A 14,433-nucleotide genomic window follows, 5' to 3' on the forward strand; every position below is an offset into this window, starting at 1 on the left:
TATGTATTTGCCAAATAGCCTAAAGTCCTATGCATGTTTTCATAGTGGGAGAACGAACAGGGATTTTCAGAGCAAACTCATTCTATATTAAAAGAAACGTGAATATCAATTCCTGAAAATACAACAGTAGGGATTTCTCCATTTAGTACCACCAGTTACTTGTAAAGCTCAAATATTTTAACACATACAGTATTATAGACAGGACAGCATTGCAAATCAGTGGCTAGTATTGCCCGTATGGAGGTTATACTTTCACATTATACGTTTGTTTCTTTTCCTCGCTACCCACATCTCGGAGACATTCAGAGCAGGATAACCTGCAACTGTAAAGTGAGCGTGTGTGCCTCAGACTGGCATCCTGACTGAGATTGCCTCCCATCATGTGCCCTGTACTGCTGAGATAGGTATCTACTATCTACAGCCCTGAAACAGAGGAGTGGGTAGATGGGGGAATGGATGCATAGATGTTTAAGAGAAACCAATTAATCAGCTAAGCATCCTGAACTGCAAGATCTCTTTAACTTTATTTATTAAATACATTAATTAAATGCATTAACAAAAAGTACAATTATATCCAAAACATTGGATAAAAAATATTTCTGGCTTTGTAATTAAAAGAAGAGTTGAAAAACAATAAGCAGTAGCTACCTCTTATTCATCCAAACAAAAAAACTTATTTATCATCTTTACAGCCATGGAACAAAAAGACAAGTTTAGACATGATTGTTCTATCGGCCAAGAAGTAGTCACTTTAACAACTCACTTCATGCAGTATCCCCTAGCAGCAGTTAGAAGAGTGCCTTACCTATCTCTCCATCCATAAATCAATTTTCAGACAAAATAAATACAGTTCAGAGTCACTAATAACACACATGCATCTCTTCATGTGATTAAGAGTCTAAACATTTTTTTTATTGAGATCAAAGAAATTTGATTGTACAACAGCTAAAATGCAACTAACACAGTGAATGCACATAAAACAATTCTGGATTAATATATAGGCACAAGCAATAGCAAAGCCTGATCACTTATGTAAGGAAACAGTAGAACAAAGGCTGAAATTATGTCAGTCAGTCATTGTCCAACCCGCTATATCCTAACACAGGTTCACAGGGGTCTGCTGGAGCCAATCCCAGCCAGCATAGGGCACAAGGCAGGAACAAACCCCGGGCAGGGAGCCAGGCCAGCCCACCGCAGGACACACACACCTACACACCAAGCACACACTAGGGACAATTTTATGATCGCCAATGCACCTAACCTGCATGTCTTTGAACTGTGGGAGGAAACCGGAGCACCCAGAGGAAACCCACACAGACACAGGGAGAACATGCAAACTCCACACAAAAGAGGACCCAGGAAGCGAACCCAGGTCTCCTTACTGCGAGGCAGCAGCGCTAAGGTAGCTTTAAAATTAGGACAAATCTAATGATGGGAGTGATTTAGAAAATTGAAGCATCAGATGTTTGGGATTCTTGAAATTTGAATTAGTCAAACTACTCCATTAAATATGTTTCTTAAGTATTATTAACCAACTAACGTCTTCTTCCATATACTAATAATGCAAAGCTAATTTTCACAAAGCCAAATATCACAAACCTGACAAAATTGTTCCTGACAAACCTGGTTTTAAAAGCTTATTGTTACAAAAGACTTTGTAAATTAAAATATCCTGAATTACCTTGGTATTTACATTTTTATTTTTAGCATTGTTATGATCAGCATTAAATTTCAAATTACTGGTGGTGAGAAAATCTCAATGAATGTTAAGATAAATCAGGTAGTCCATGATGATCACAACATTCTTCATAAACCACATGCTGAGCTACCCCCATTGTGACATCAAATGGAATTTCCCCTCTCTGTCAAACATGAAATTCAAACTCTGAAAGGGGAAATCATTGTTCAGAAAATTGTTTCGTTTTTCCAAAGAGAATGGTCTAAATTTGCAACAATTTGTGACAAATGTGATTATAACAAATGTATCTGAAAGCAGCTTACTGACATTCCAGCCTGTTATGTACTTAATGGGTATCCCTAAGTAAATTTCTAATTTGTGTGCATAATAATAATAATTCATTACATTTATATAGTGCTTTTCTCAGTACTCAAAGTGCTATCCACACAGGGAGGAACCGGGAAGCAAACCCACAATTTTCCACAGTCTCCTTACTGCAAAGCAGCAGCACTACCACTGCGCCATGACACATATAAATTCAGGTATCACTATTAATGTTAACAAATACCCTGTGATTCACAGTATAATGTTTAGTGTTTGACTTTATACACACGAATACGAGGAGATCGGTGCAGATGTTTTTTTTTTGTTTTTTTTTAAAGCAACATTACATTTAACAATCTATGAGAAAGTAGTTGAAGAATGCACACTAAACATTAATGTTTTCTTCAAAAGATGACACATCAGGGTAGTGCTTAGCTCTGCTGTCTCACACCTCCTGTTCCCTGTGTTTAAACCCCAACCCAATTACTGCTTGAATGGAGTTTACATGTTCTCCCCATGTCTGCATAAGCCCTTCACCAGAGACTCCGGCTTTCTTCCCTCTTCCTAAAGGCACAAGAATTTGATCAGTTAGTAACTTTTTTTGTATTTAAAACTCCTGTTGTCCCTCTGATCATTTATTGGAATAAGCAGTCTTGATGGTAGAGGATAATGAATTCTAAAGCACTAAAATGTAATCTGCAAACTGTTTTAAGATTTTTTTATGAAAACATATCAGCTATAATAGACTCCAAGGGTCTTCTTTATAAAACTCTGCATGGATTTGAGAATGAAATTATATACAGTACTGTAATACACATTTATAATTTGTAAAATCTGGCATATGCACATTTCTACACAATTCACCTTTAAAAATTAGAATCTTCTTGTAAATGTGCAAAAGTGAAAATGCCTCGAACCCCTCCTGTTTGCCACCCTAAAACAACCATATATGGATGTTGCTAATGAATCCCATGTATAGGCAATCACATTGTTGCAGTTCTTAAATGGCTGGTACAGCAGTCTCCCACTTGATGTTTTCAGCCACCACCAACTGCATTTGAGGAGTTCAATGGCACTCTCCACATTGTACTGAAGCTCCTATCCTTTGCACTGTGGGGGTCAGGTAAAGGCATAAGGTACAAGCATCTGAGCGGGTAGCCACTATCACCTGGCACATGTAATGGCACTATTACTGTTAGAATGAACAGTGCAAGCCATACAAAAGACTGACAATTCAGCCAGTTATCTTACCAAAAAGCCAGTTATCACATACAATACCTTTAGCAAACTGCCTGCCAAAGCTACTTTGCCTCATAATAAATGAATCATGGGTTAACCCAGGCCACTAACTCACGACATTTGTCAGTTTCACCTTGGCATTAGAATGTATCTGCTTGTGGTTAACTAAAGTAGTTCCATCTCACTAGATGCCCTTATTGTAATATGAGTGCTGTCAGTTACCATAATTACAATCATAAAAGTAAAATCAGACACTGCTGCAATTTTTTATGTTGGTAGGTAAAACCAAACCTTGCAGAAACTGAACATAACACCCTGTCAGTTGTTTATGGCTTCAAACACAGTGAGCATGATGGATTGGCTAAGATATTGCTGACCTGCCAGTTAGTTCCCTCTGGCAGATGACTTTTCTCAGAAAGTACACCTGCTGTTAAAACCTGAAGATTTAAAGATATATAGCCAGATTTCAGGCAGTCTGAATTTCTAATGCCAGTGCCAACTGCAGACATAGTTCCAAGACAAGAGCTCTTGAAAGTCTAAAACAGCTCATAAGCCAGACCAGTCCCTAAAAGCTGCCCTTAGTATATGACCATTTGCATAGTCTTCAAGCAGTGCCAAACAAGCCATATTGAGTCAAACCATTAGGCTACAGAGCATGACGTTTATAGCTTCTATAAGCAGGGAGTGAATTTCATTTGTGTTTTTACTGTGCTTTGGTTTCTTATCATTAGAAGTGACAACAGGTAGCTGATATAAAGTGACAAAAAAATTACAGTATATATGCAGCATTAACCCTCTTAAAAGGGAACTAAATTAGAATCTGTACATTTATTAATTTTGAAGTTTAATAAGTTTGTCAAATCACTATAACAAATCTTCATTTCTGTTTAGACTTAATTTCTCGCTTCCTTCAAAATGTGCCTGCATGGATCAGAGTTGCCCCATCAGCTTTCCCATCAAGTTCTCTTTTATACTTTTGAATGGAAATGAGAAACACAGCAGGTGTGCCATCCACAAAATCAGCCACTCTTACATGTCAAAAGTAATGACTCATGTACCACAAATAAGAGTGGTGATAGCTCTCCTACCATTGGGTAAACCACTGAGCTCATTAAAAGGACAAGGAGGAGAGGTTGGGAGCATGCATCAATACAGCACGTTGCCGCACCCACCACATGATGAACCACCTCAGCATCCTAAATTAGGACCTAAGGGCAGTCCTGCAGCGGACGACACCTCAACACCACACTAGATCAAAATGGAATGGAACAGTGTGAGGTTTTTTTTTTTTTTTTTTTTTTGAAAATTTAATATTTTATTTTATTAATTTTCATTGTAATCATTCCATACAAACAGATCAATTTATAACCCAACAAATTTGAGGTTTTTAAAAAGTGGCTGGAGTGCCAATCGTGTACACAACCTCTGAGTTTACCCTGCAAGTTGGCCAACCTGCTTGCAGAAGACTACCAGATTTCATAAACTTACCCACAAGCCATAATATATTGATATTAAGTGTATAATGTATTCATTTTGCTACGTTTTTGCAAAACTAGTTGCTAGCTGCTAAGGCAGACCAATGATTATTTTTACCCTCACATTGGATCCTTGTACTTAATGCAAAAATCAAAATCACTTAATGCAGCTCAGAATTGGGGGGGGTCAGAGTCTGTCCCAGCAACACAGGGAATAAGACTAGGTACTAGATCACCACAAGAATTACTAATTCAAACCCTGAGGGCCAGTTAACCTGCCACACATCTTTTGCATATGTAGGCAGAAACATTATTATGGGAAGAACTTCACAGTCCTAAGGTTTTTGATCCAGACTTTTCATACTACTTACATGAAACAGCAGCACTAAGCACTTGACAAGTATTGTTGTCCTGTACTTAACATTACCAAATTAAACTTTTTTTTTATTATTAATTGCAGTAAGGCCACTCCATCCCTGTCCTGGGCCCCTTTCAACATGAATACCAAGAATGGGGGCAAAGTCCTGATCAAAGATATGACAGAAGAAAAAGTATCTTTGGACGATTTTAACTTGATCAATCAAGAACACCGTTTATTGGGTATTTGTCACATTTCACTATTGTACTGCTCAAATTTTCCAGCAGTATTGTTAAAATTACACATATCTATGCTTTACATGTTAATAATAATGTATTTCACTATATAAATGTAATGAATTATTATTAAGACTTTCCACTCAAATGGAAACCACCACTTGCACAAATAATACACTACTCTCCGCCTGGAATATATTTAACAAGGATCCCACCAGATACTCTGAAGGAGGAATTGATAAAAAAAGGCAAAAAGACTAAGAATGTTCTCACTACTAGCAACTCACATCGCAGCTCAGTGACGGATATTCTTCTACCTAAACAGAAAAATGCTCCCGGCCTCGTGTTTAAGTTCATTACAGTTTTCATGTATGCTACCATACATTTACACATTCGCTGTAAACTTACACAGTCACATGCAGTCACGGGCGCGCGCCTGCTATCACGTTCGTCTACAAATACTTCACGCCCCCGCGCGCACACAATATCACCCATTTTATTTCGTTTTCAGCTGCTAAATTGTCTTAGGTCTTTTAATAGCATTCACGTGTTCATTATGCCCATCACTGTAACTCTCCCCTGTATACGGTACCCTCGTCATTTAGGGACTTTACAGTTTCTAACCTTCAAAACTATTAATAATTACCTCAATGTGCCTCAATTTTTGCTCTCAGTTCACATTCACATATATTCCTCCCCCGTTTCTTCCATTTGCGTTGTTCCTCGGCACTCCGTGGCCTCGCGCAGACGATCCATCCTTCCAACTCTTAAGAGGATTGTCTATCAGACTGGGAGGGAAGGTTGTGACGAAACACGTCGCATCACCGCAATGCAGCGGTCTGTCCCCAGGGGCTATTTTTGTTTCTTCAACAGCTCAGATACTCTGCAGGTGACGCACACACAACTTAAAACTACCTAAGCGGTCACTTTGACCCAAGGACACAAGTACCGTGTCACCGAATAGCCGTCTCACGTAGGGCACAAGATGTCCACGCAGGACCAGTCTTCTGATAGGAGGCTGAGACCGCTTCAAAATCCTTCGGAAGACAGCGCCGACCAGAGTGTGCTAGCAGAACTAGGGCTGGGCGAGCTGACGGCTGCGTGTGTGCCGGTCTCTGTTACCGCCAGGGAAGCGCGCGCGCTCTCGTGGAGACGTGTGCGCGGAGAGAACGCCCTTAGAGACGCCGATCCTGATTTGCAGGATGCACTGTTAAGCTAAATTAGGTTAGGTTAGGTTAGATAGACTGTTATCCCAGAAGGAAATTTGTTTGCGGCAGTAGTAAAGTACAAAAAACTGAAGACGTTGTTACACAGATCCAACAGATAAACAAATGTACAATATTTAATAACCAATGTTATTGGATAAACACACAGTCAAGATTTGAACAAAGAATAATTTATTTCAATAGTACACAAAATACAGAATTTAACATTTAGCAGCATCCCAGCAAGTAACAATTTAAAATGCTTATAGGTCTAGGATTAAAAGAGATTTTAAACTTGCCGTTCCTTACCTTTTGGAAACGTAAATCTGCACCGTGACAGTAAGTCAAGTCAAGTTGGGAAGCATGCACTGGTACAGTGCATTGCCGCACCCACTACGCAACTAAACAACACAGTAAACAAATCCTGGTTGGCAATCCCCCAGGCAGACAAACGGTCCAGTCCCACCCTCTGGAAATTACTCTCTATCTTCTATAGCCAGGTGTTACGTGGGCGACTCCCTGGCCTGGTCTAACCACTCGGGTCACCCTCGGTAATCGCGCCACATGGCCATAGTGCTGTAACTGACGCTCCCTCGCAATGCAGGTAATGTGCCTCATTCGGGACTTCATGAGCAACTGCTCATTCAACACAAAGTCAAGGCAACGGTACCCAAGGATTTTCCACATAGCATCCATGTCTCGCAAACATATAGCAAGACAGGAAGCACCAGGACTCTAAAGACTTGGACCTTCATCCTTTTGCATAGATATCAGGAGCGCCACACACCCCTTTCCAGTGACCTCATGACCCCCCAACCCTCATGCCCTTCCAATCCGTCTACTGACTTCCTAGGAAGAGTCACCAGAGACATGAATGTCACTGCCAAGGTAAGTAAACCTCTCGACAAGTTCGACTCTCTCTCCACAAACAGACACACTGCTGGTGGCTATGCCCAAGAGGTCATTAAGGGCCTGGGTCTTGTTTTTTTTTTTTATCCAGGACACTCGCAAGCCCAGACACTCAGACTCAGACCCCAATGAGAGCCTCCATTGACTCCGCGAAGATCACAGCATCACCAACAGATGCCCCACAGCCGCTTGACCCCACGACCTTGCCCAACACCCACTCCATACAAGCATTGAACAGAGTAGGATCAAGAACACACCCCTGACGAAGCCTAGAATCAACTAGGAAAAAGGCAGAGGTTCTGCCTCCACTCGGCACAGCACACACAGTACCAGTGTAGAGGCCGGCCATGATATCCAGCAACCTGGAGGGGATCCCGCGAACCCTCAGGATGTCCCACAGGGCAGCTCGATCAACTGAGTCGAACGCTATACGAAAATCATCAAAAGCTACAAAGAAACTCTGCCGATATTCGCGTTTTGCGCTCCATGAGAACTCTCAGTGTCAGGATGCGGGTCGATGGAAGACTTCTTAGGCATAAAACCAGACTGTTCCGGTCGCTAGAAGGTGAGCAAATAATCGAGGACGACCCTAGCAAGGACCTGTGGGATATTGATGTCATCAGTCTGAAGGTAGAGGTTGCAGTGAGAAAAGGGGGGAGGAGGAAAGGAAGGGGAACGAGGAGGAGTGAATAAAGTAAGGAAGAACTGACTACATTGCGTGGTCCATTTATTTCAGTAATATATAACAGGATCTTACCCGGCACAGTATCCCCCTGTAGATTGCTGTAATCCAGGTGATCACCCTTCCCTTTCCAGATAGGGACAATAAGTCCCGTTTTCTAGTCAGTTGGCATAATGCCAGCCTCCCAAATGGAAGCAAAGATTGCTTGCAATGCCAGGAGGACAGCCTCCCCCACAAGCTGGTTCATCACCTGTGCAATCTCAGTGAGATTGGGTGGTTCACAGCTAATTGGAGGATCAGCCTCAAGAACCGTGAACCCAGAGATATCCAACGTCCTAGCCGGAGGATCGGCTTTGACAGCAACAGCTGGAATTTAGAAAAATGAGGATGGCTACTGTCTGACAGAACTGAGTTGGCTTTCTTTCTAACCATTTTGTAATACATTGTATCGTTAGAGGTTTTCAATGAACCAATAATTTTATTGCTAATCTTTATGTTGTTAAGATGGTTTATATTCTTATTGCTGTGGTTGACAAACCAACAGATAAAGGTAAATGTTATAATGGATTAAAAAAAAAACTTGTACATAATAAAGTGTTATTATGGTTGTGTCCACTTTAAAAACAGTTTAGTTTCCCAAGAAAGTCGTGACTGCCCTTTTTACAAATTTGCACCGAGTTAAAAATCAAACTTTAGTTTGTTATCAATGATTTTCCCAGATACTTGTAATGCTCTACCATCCCCACCGTCTCCTTTTTAATTAAAGCCGAGACAGTGGATGGTGGGGAGTTCCTGAAATCTACAACTATATCTTTCGTCTTAGAAATATTCGATTGTAAAAAGAAGCGATCACACCATTGTACGACTCGTTAACAATAGCTCTGTAGCGTTCTTCCTTATCTTTTAAATGAAAAGGTAACAACAATGAAAAAATCGTGTGCAAGCGTTGATGAGAGAACAATGCGGAGTTCGATTACCACACACCGAAGACATCGAGCAAGTCACTTGCCTTGAAGGGCTTAAATTGTTGAACATAGGCATGCGTGTAAAAAAGGTTTTTTTTTGTTTTTTTTTTTGCTTATTAAAAAAAAGTTCAAGGTCGTTTTCCTTAACTACGAAGAATACAGTTATCATCAGACATCCTAGTTGATTGTTTGACTTAGCCGGTTATTTCGTAATACTTGGCTGACAGGTTTATCCACAATTTACAAAATCCAGATAAACGAGTTTTGCTCAATAGGTACTCTTAACTAGTATATTAAAATAATACTCTGATTTTACATTAGCATCGGAACAAATTTACCTTCTGTCACTGTGGCAGTCAACGTGTTAACTTTTTTTGTTGCTGTGACAGTGGATTTCCCCATGAGATTAATAACGTACCTGCCTGCCTAGCTGTCCAATACGCCTGTCACGTTTTGCATAAATAGACCATACTGTAGTATTTGCATATTATGCCGCAAGATGTGTGATAGACTCAGGAGCAAGACCAACAGCTATTATTAATCCCATTAAGTCTTTGCCGCATCCTCATCATTTTCACTCTGCATTTTGAGATATCCTCAGTATGTTCTGCCGCAGCTTCAGCAGAATTTCCAGACACAGCCTAGACTTCCCTCCAATTCCACGGTTCCACTTAAATCTCAAGTGCTACCCTTAATGCCTCGCTTTTATTTTGGCTCTGCACTGGGCTCATTAACAAAGCGAGAAAGTCTCGGGGGACATGCCCCTTTTCCTGCAAATATGCTAATACAATCGTCAACTCACAGCGGATTAAACTGCATTCGCTCATTACAAGATGTTGCTGTTCTTATCACTGTCAGAACCGAAACCTTTTTTGCCTCAGTTACACGCTTCAATGACATTTATTCGGCACAAACTAAACTAGTTCAGTATTTGATGCCAATGAAAAGCCGTGGGACACTTCGATTACTCGCAGTTTAGGGTTCTTGCTGGAGTAGAATTTACAAGTCTATTATTAGATGAGAGCCCTGCTTTCTGGAGGTTTGACCTGGAGGATGTGGCAAGGACTGAGTCGTTTCTAAGGCTGGAGCAGTGTCTGAAAACCCAGCTGTTTGAATTGACTGCAGACTCTCTGGAACTGGTTGACAAGCCCATTTTAAATAAAGCCCCATCTCCCATTCTTCATTAAATTCTGAAAATAGATCCTCTTGTTAGTTTGAGTACATCATTTTCTGAATTTATTTAAGTTATTTTAATTTATTATTGATTCACCATTCAGTATTGTAATAAAATATTATATATATATACAGTGCCTCTCCCATGCTGAATGTAATAGACTCTAAGAAGATATTTCCTGTACTTTCCTCTAGCCTGGAATGGTTTATCACCGTCCTATTTCTTTGGAATTCACTCTTATGTTTGATAATGTAGTAACCCAGGGGTTGTAAGTAAGGGAGGAATGGAATAAGCCACTTTACACCTACTGCTGGTGAGTGGCTATAAAATGGACCTTTGGCTTCTTCAACACCAGCTTCTGCAAGTTTGCTAAGGTGTGCTGTGGCTCCCAGCTGCTTTGATCCTTTGCCTGCTCATACACGCTGCCTGGCTCTGCCTCACTCCACTTATCTAGGGTCAGAGGCAACCAAAATGCCACTCTTTCCTCCTCTTCCATAAGCTGGTCCAAAGCCAAGGTCTACACTTGAGATTTGTCAGCATCCACACATCAGGGCCGAAAGACTCTAGCAGCCAGGAGATGCATCAAAAGTGTTCTCTTAGTGCTGTGTCTGACAGTGATTGAGGAATTGCTTTTATGTCAGCCACAAGGACTGTGTCCCTCTTAGCTCTGGACCGAGGGGAACTACAATAATGTGAAGTTTGGGCAGGGGTACTACTTCAGAGAGCATTTCTGAGAAGGATGAAGATAAAACTTTTATTTCCAGATGCATTCTCATGTTCTTATACTTCAAATCAATGCAATGTAGGGGCTGCTCATGATTACATATTTCATGTGTCTATAATTTTGTATATTTAATTGTCACCTTTCCAACACTATACAACATAAAATACTAGTAATCAATATTTTTTTAATAGGCCACAAAAATCAGTTTAATACAAACATGTGCATTTTCATCCAAGTAGTTGCCTGTTAGATTAGATTAGATAATCTTTATGATCCATCATCCATCCATCCATCCTCTTCCGCTTATTCGAGGTCGGGTCGCGAGGGCAGCAGCTTGAGCAGAGATGCCCAGACTTCCCTCTCCCCGGCCACTTCTTCTAGCTTTTCCGGGAGAATCCCGAGGCGTTCCCAGGCCAGCCGGGAGACATAGTCCCTCCAGCGTGTCCTGGGTCTTCCCCGGGGCCTCCTCTCGGTTGGACGTGCCCGGAACACCTCACTAGGGAGGCGACCAGGAGGCATCCTGATCAGATGCCCGAGCCACCTCATCTGACTCCTCTCGATGCGGAGGAGCAGCAACTCTACTCCGAGCCCCTCCCGGATGACTGAGCTTCTCACCCTATCTTTAAGGGAGAGCCCAGACACCCGGCGGAGGAAACTCATTTCAGCCGCTTGTATTCGCGATCTCGTTCTTTCGGTCACTACCCATAGCTCATGACCATAGGTGAGGATAGGAACATAGATCGACTGGTAAATTGAGAGCTTTGCCTTACGGCTCAGCTCCTTTTTCACCACGACAGACCGATGCAGAGCCCGCATCACTGCGGATGCTACACCGATCCGCCTGTCGATCTCACACTCCATTCTTCCCTCACTTGTGAACAAGACCCCGAGATACTTGAACTCCTCCACTTGAGGCAGGATCTCGCTCCCAACCCTAAGAGGGCACTCCACCCTTTTCCGGCTGAGGACCATGAACTCGGATTTGGAAGTGCTGATTCCCATCCCAGCCGCTTCACACTCAGCTGTGAACCGATCCAGAGAGAGCTGAAGATGACGGCCTGATGAAGCAAACAGGAGAACATCATTTGCAAAAAGCAGTGACCCAATCCTGAGTCCACCAAACCGGACCCCCTCAACACCTTGGCTGCACCTAGAAATTCTGTCCATAATAGTTATGAACAGAATCGGTGACAAAGGGCAGCCCTGGCTGCCAAATAATCCCAAAGGGAAATTCAGATGCATACAGTAGCAGAAATATAAAAGACAAGGATGCAGACTCACAGGACAAATAATACTGCCAATTAATCAATTGATAGTAAATAAGTAAATTAAATTCATACATGTACAGTATATTAAGCATTCATTTCAAACAGAATAAGTACATTGGGAGGAAGCAGTACATTTCCTGATAGCAGTGTGAAGAAAAGACCCCCATTATGTAATGAGCCTATGTGCTCCAAGAGAGTGCCTCCTGGAGAGGATTTTTCATGATGACATCCAATTTTGCCACCATTCTCTTTTCCACAACAGCTTCCAGTGTGTCCAGGGTTAGCCCTGTGATGGACCAGGCTTTCCTGATACGTTTGTTCACGCCTTGTGCTTCTTTTGAGCTCAAGTTGCTTCACCAGGAGACTGCAGCATAGAACACCACACTGCTAATGTCAAGTTCTTACATGTGGGTAAGTAGAAATATGAAATCCAGTAATACTGATCGTGATTAGCCTATCCTGCTTACCAGTGTAAATTGGGTTGTTTGGTTGGGGGTTATACATTATGTAAGATTTAAAGAGCTTTTTGCTTTGGTCTGGAAGAACAAAGAAAGTCTATATTGTAGTGGATAGTTGATATTCAATGATTTTAGAAGCAGTGTAAAACTCTATCTATAGGTTCACTCATTCTTCAAATTAAAATAATTAAATTTCATACACAATGAAAGTAAAATCAGGCAAATGCACGCAAAAGCATAAAAAGACAAGCACAACATTAGACAGAAAATGATACATAGCAAAGAAGGAGTAAGCAAAGATTTCTGAGTAAACATAAGAACTAAACACAAAACAAGTACAAGATCAAAAACTGCAACAGATTACAAAAGGGACTTGACAGAGCCTTTGACAAAGGCAGAATGCACTACAGTGGAGTGAAGAGCCTTGGTCAGACTACCTCTTTATTATTTATTTAACCTATCAGTTCCATCACAGCTGACACCTGGTTAATGTTACATGGCAATAGACACTGATAAGAGGGGGCAAGGTCAAGTTGCAGACAAAAAAAAGCCAACTCTCGCTACAGACAGAACAACTAATAAATGAATAGTTCAAACTGATGGGTAATTCATGTATGTACATACTGGAGCCTTTGGTCATAAGTCAAGCAGATGACTAAATTAAAGTTTCATTGTCCTGGGGTAAAATGGTTCCTGAGTGGGCAGGTAAAGCACTGAATGCAGCCTTTTGAGGGCTACTTATACTATTCACAGAATCAAATATAAATTGAAAGCCCACCAGCTGTTTAATCATAACTCTTTGATTTACTGTAAAGCATGCAAAATTATATTTCAATCAATATATCTATAAATATATATGTGAAATAAAAGAGGCAGAGTCAGCAAAAAGAGATGACAGCCTGGTACTGTGGTACTTGAAAAAAGTTTAAAAATAAATTAAATGCAAAGGTGCAAAACTATGGTGTTTGCTGTGATCAAAGCAAAAGTTCTTCAAAAAGAAAATAGCACTTCCTCAGACGTGAGTCCTAAGGTAAAAGCCCACTTCCAGTAGTAAGTAAGGTTCTTGTAGTAGCCTTCTAGAACTGTTGCAGAGGAAGTGAGGTTACTTGTCTTCCAGCAGGTGTCCTTCTGTACTGTGGATGCAAGAAGAGAATGCACTAGACTTGGAGCAGAATTGCTTACCTGGCAGGAGCCCTGAAAATGTCCCCTCTGTATAGTATATAGTTTAAATATATATCGAAAGCAAATACAGAGAACAGATAAATGGTTGGGGTGCAACGGGTAATCCTGTTTAATCTCCAGTCAAAAATCAAGAAATAAAGACAAAAAATTAAGTCATGGTGCAAGATGAGATTTTAGTTTTAGTCTTTCATTTCAGAGATGCTCTGAATGGAGTTAAGGTGGAAGGGGATGAGTTGGAGAGAAGAGACAAGAAGTGACATCAGCTGACTTCCATTCCAGAAAAAACAAAATTTGCGTTATTTGGTTTGTCACATTAATTGCCTTCCCTGTAGCCTTTTTATACGTACCCAAAACCATGTAATATGCCCCAAGCTCACATACATGACAATATATACTGAACATATATATATATATATATATATATATATATATATATATATATATATATATATATATATATATATATATATAAAATACTAGCAAAATACCCGCGCTTTGCAGCGGCGAAGTACTGCTTTAAAATTTTAAATAATAAACTGAGGGAAAATGTACCAAT

The 14,433-nt window shown here is 40.7% G+C and overlaps 1 protein-coding gene across 2 annotated transcripts in view; it reads right to left on the bottom strand.

Moving 5' to 3' along the window:
• st6gal1 (ST6 beta-galactosamide alpha-2,6-sialyltranferase 1) overlaps positions 1-6,414 on the bottom strand; it is a 136,889-nt gene extending 130,475 nt beyond the window's left edge. For both annotated transcript variants that reach the window (XM_051925219.1, XM_051925218.1), the window contains exon 1: positions 5,957-6,414. The gene's annotated coding sequence lies outside the window, so the exon portion shown is untranslated. The remainder of the gene's footprint in view (positions 1-5,956) is intronic.
• Between the last annotated feature and the right edge of the window lie 8,019 nt (positions 6,415-14,433).

Source organism: Erpetoichthys calabaricus, chromosome 3 (genome assembly GCF_900747795.2).
Source record: "Erpetoichthys calabaricus chromosome 3, fErpCal1.3, whole genome shotgun sequence".
In the NCBI taxonomy this organism is placed as follows: Eukaryota; Metazoa; Chordata; class Cladistia; order Polypteriformes; family Polypteridae; genus Erpetoichthys; species Erpetoichthys calabaricus.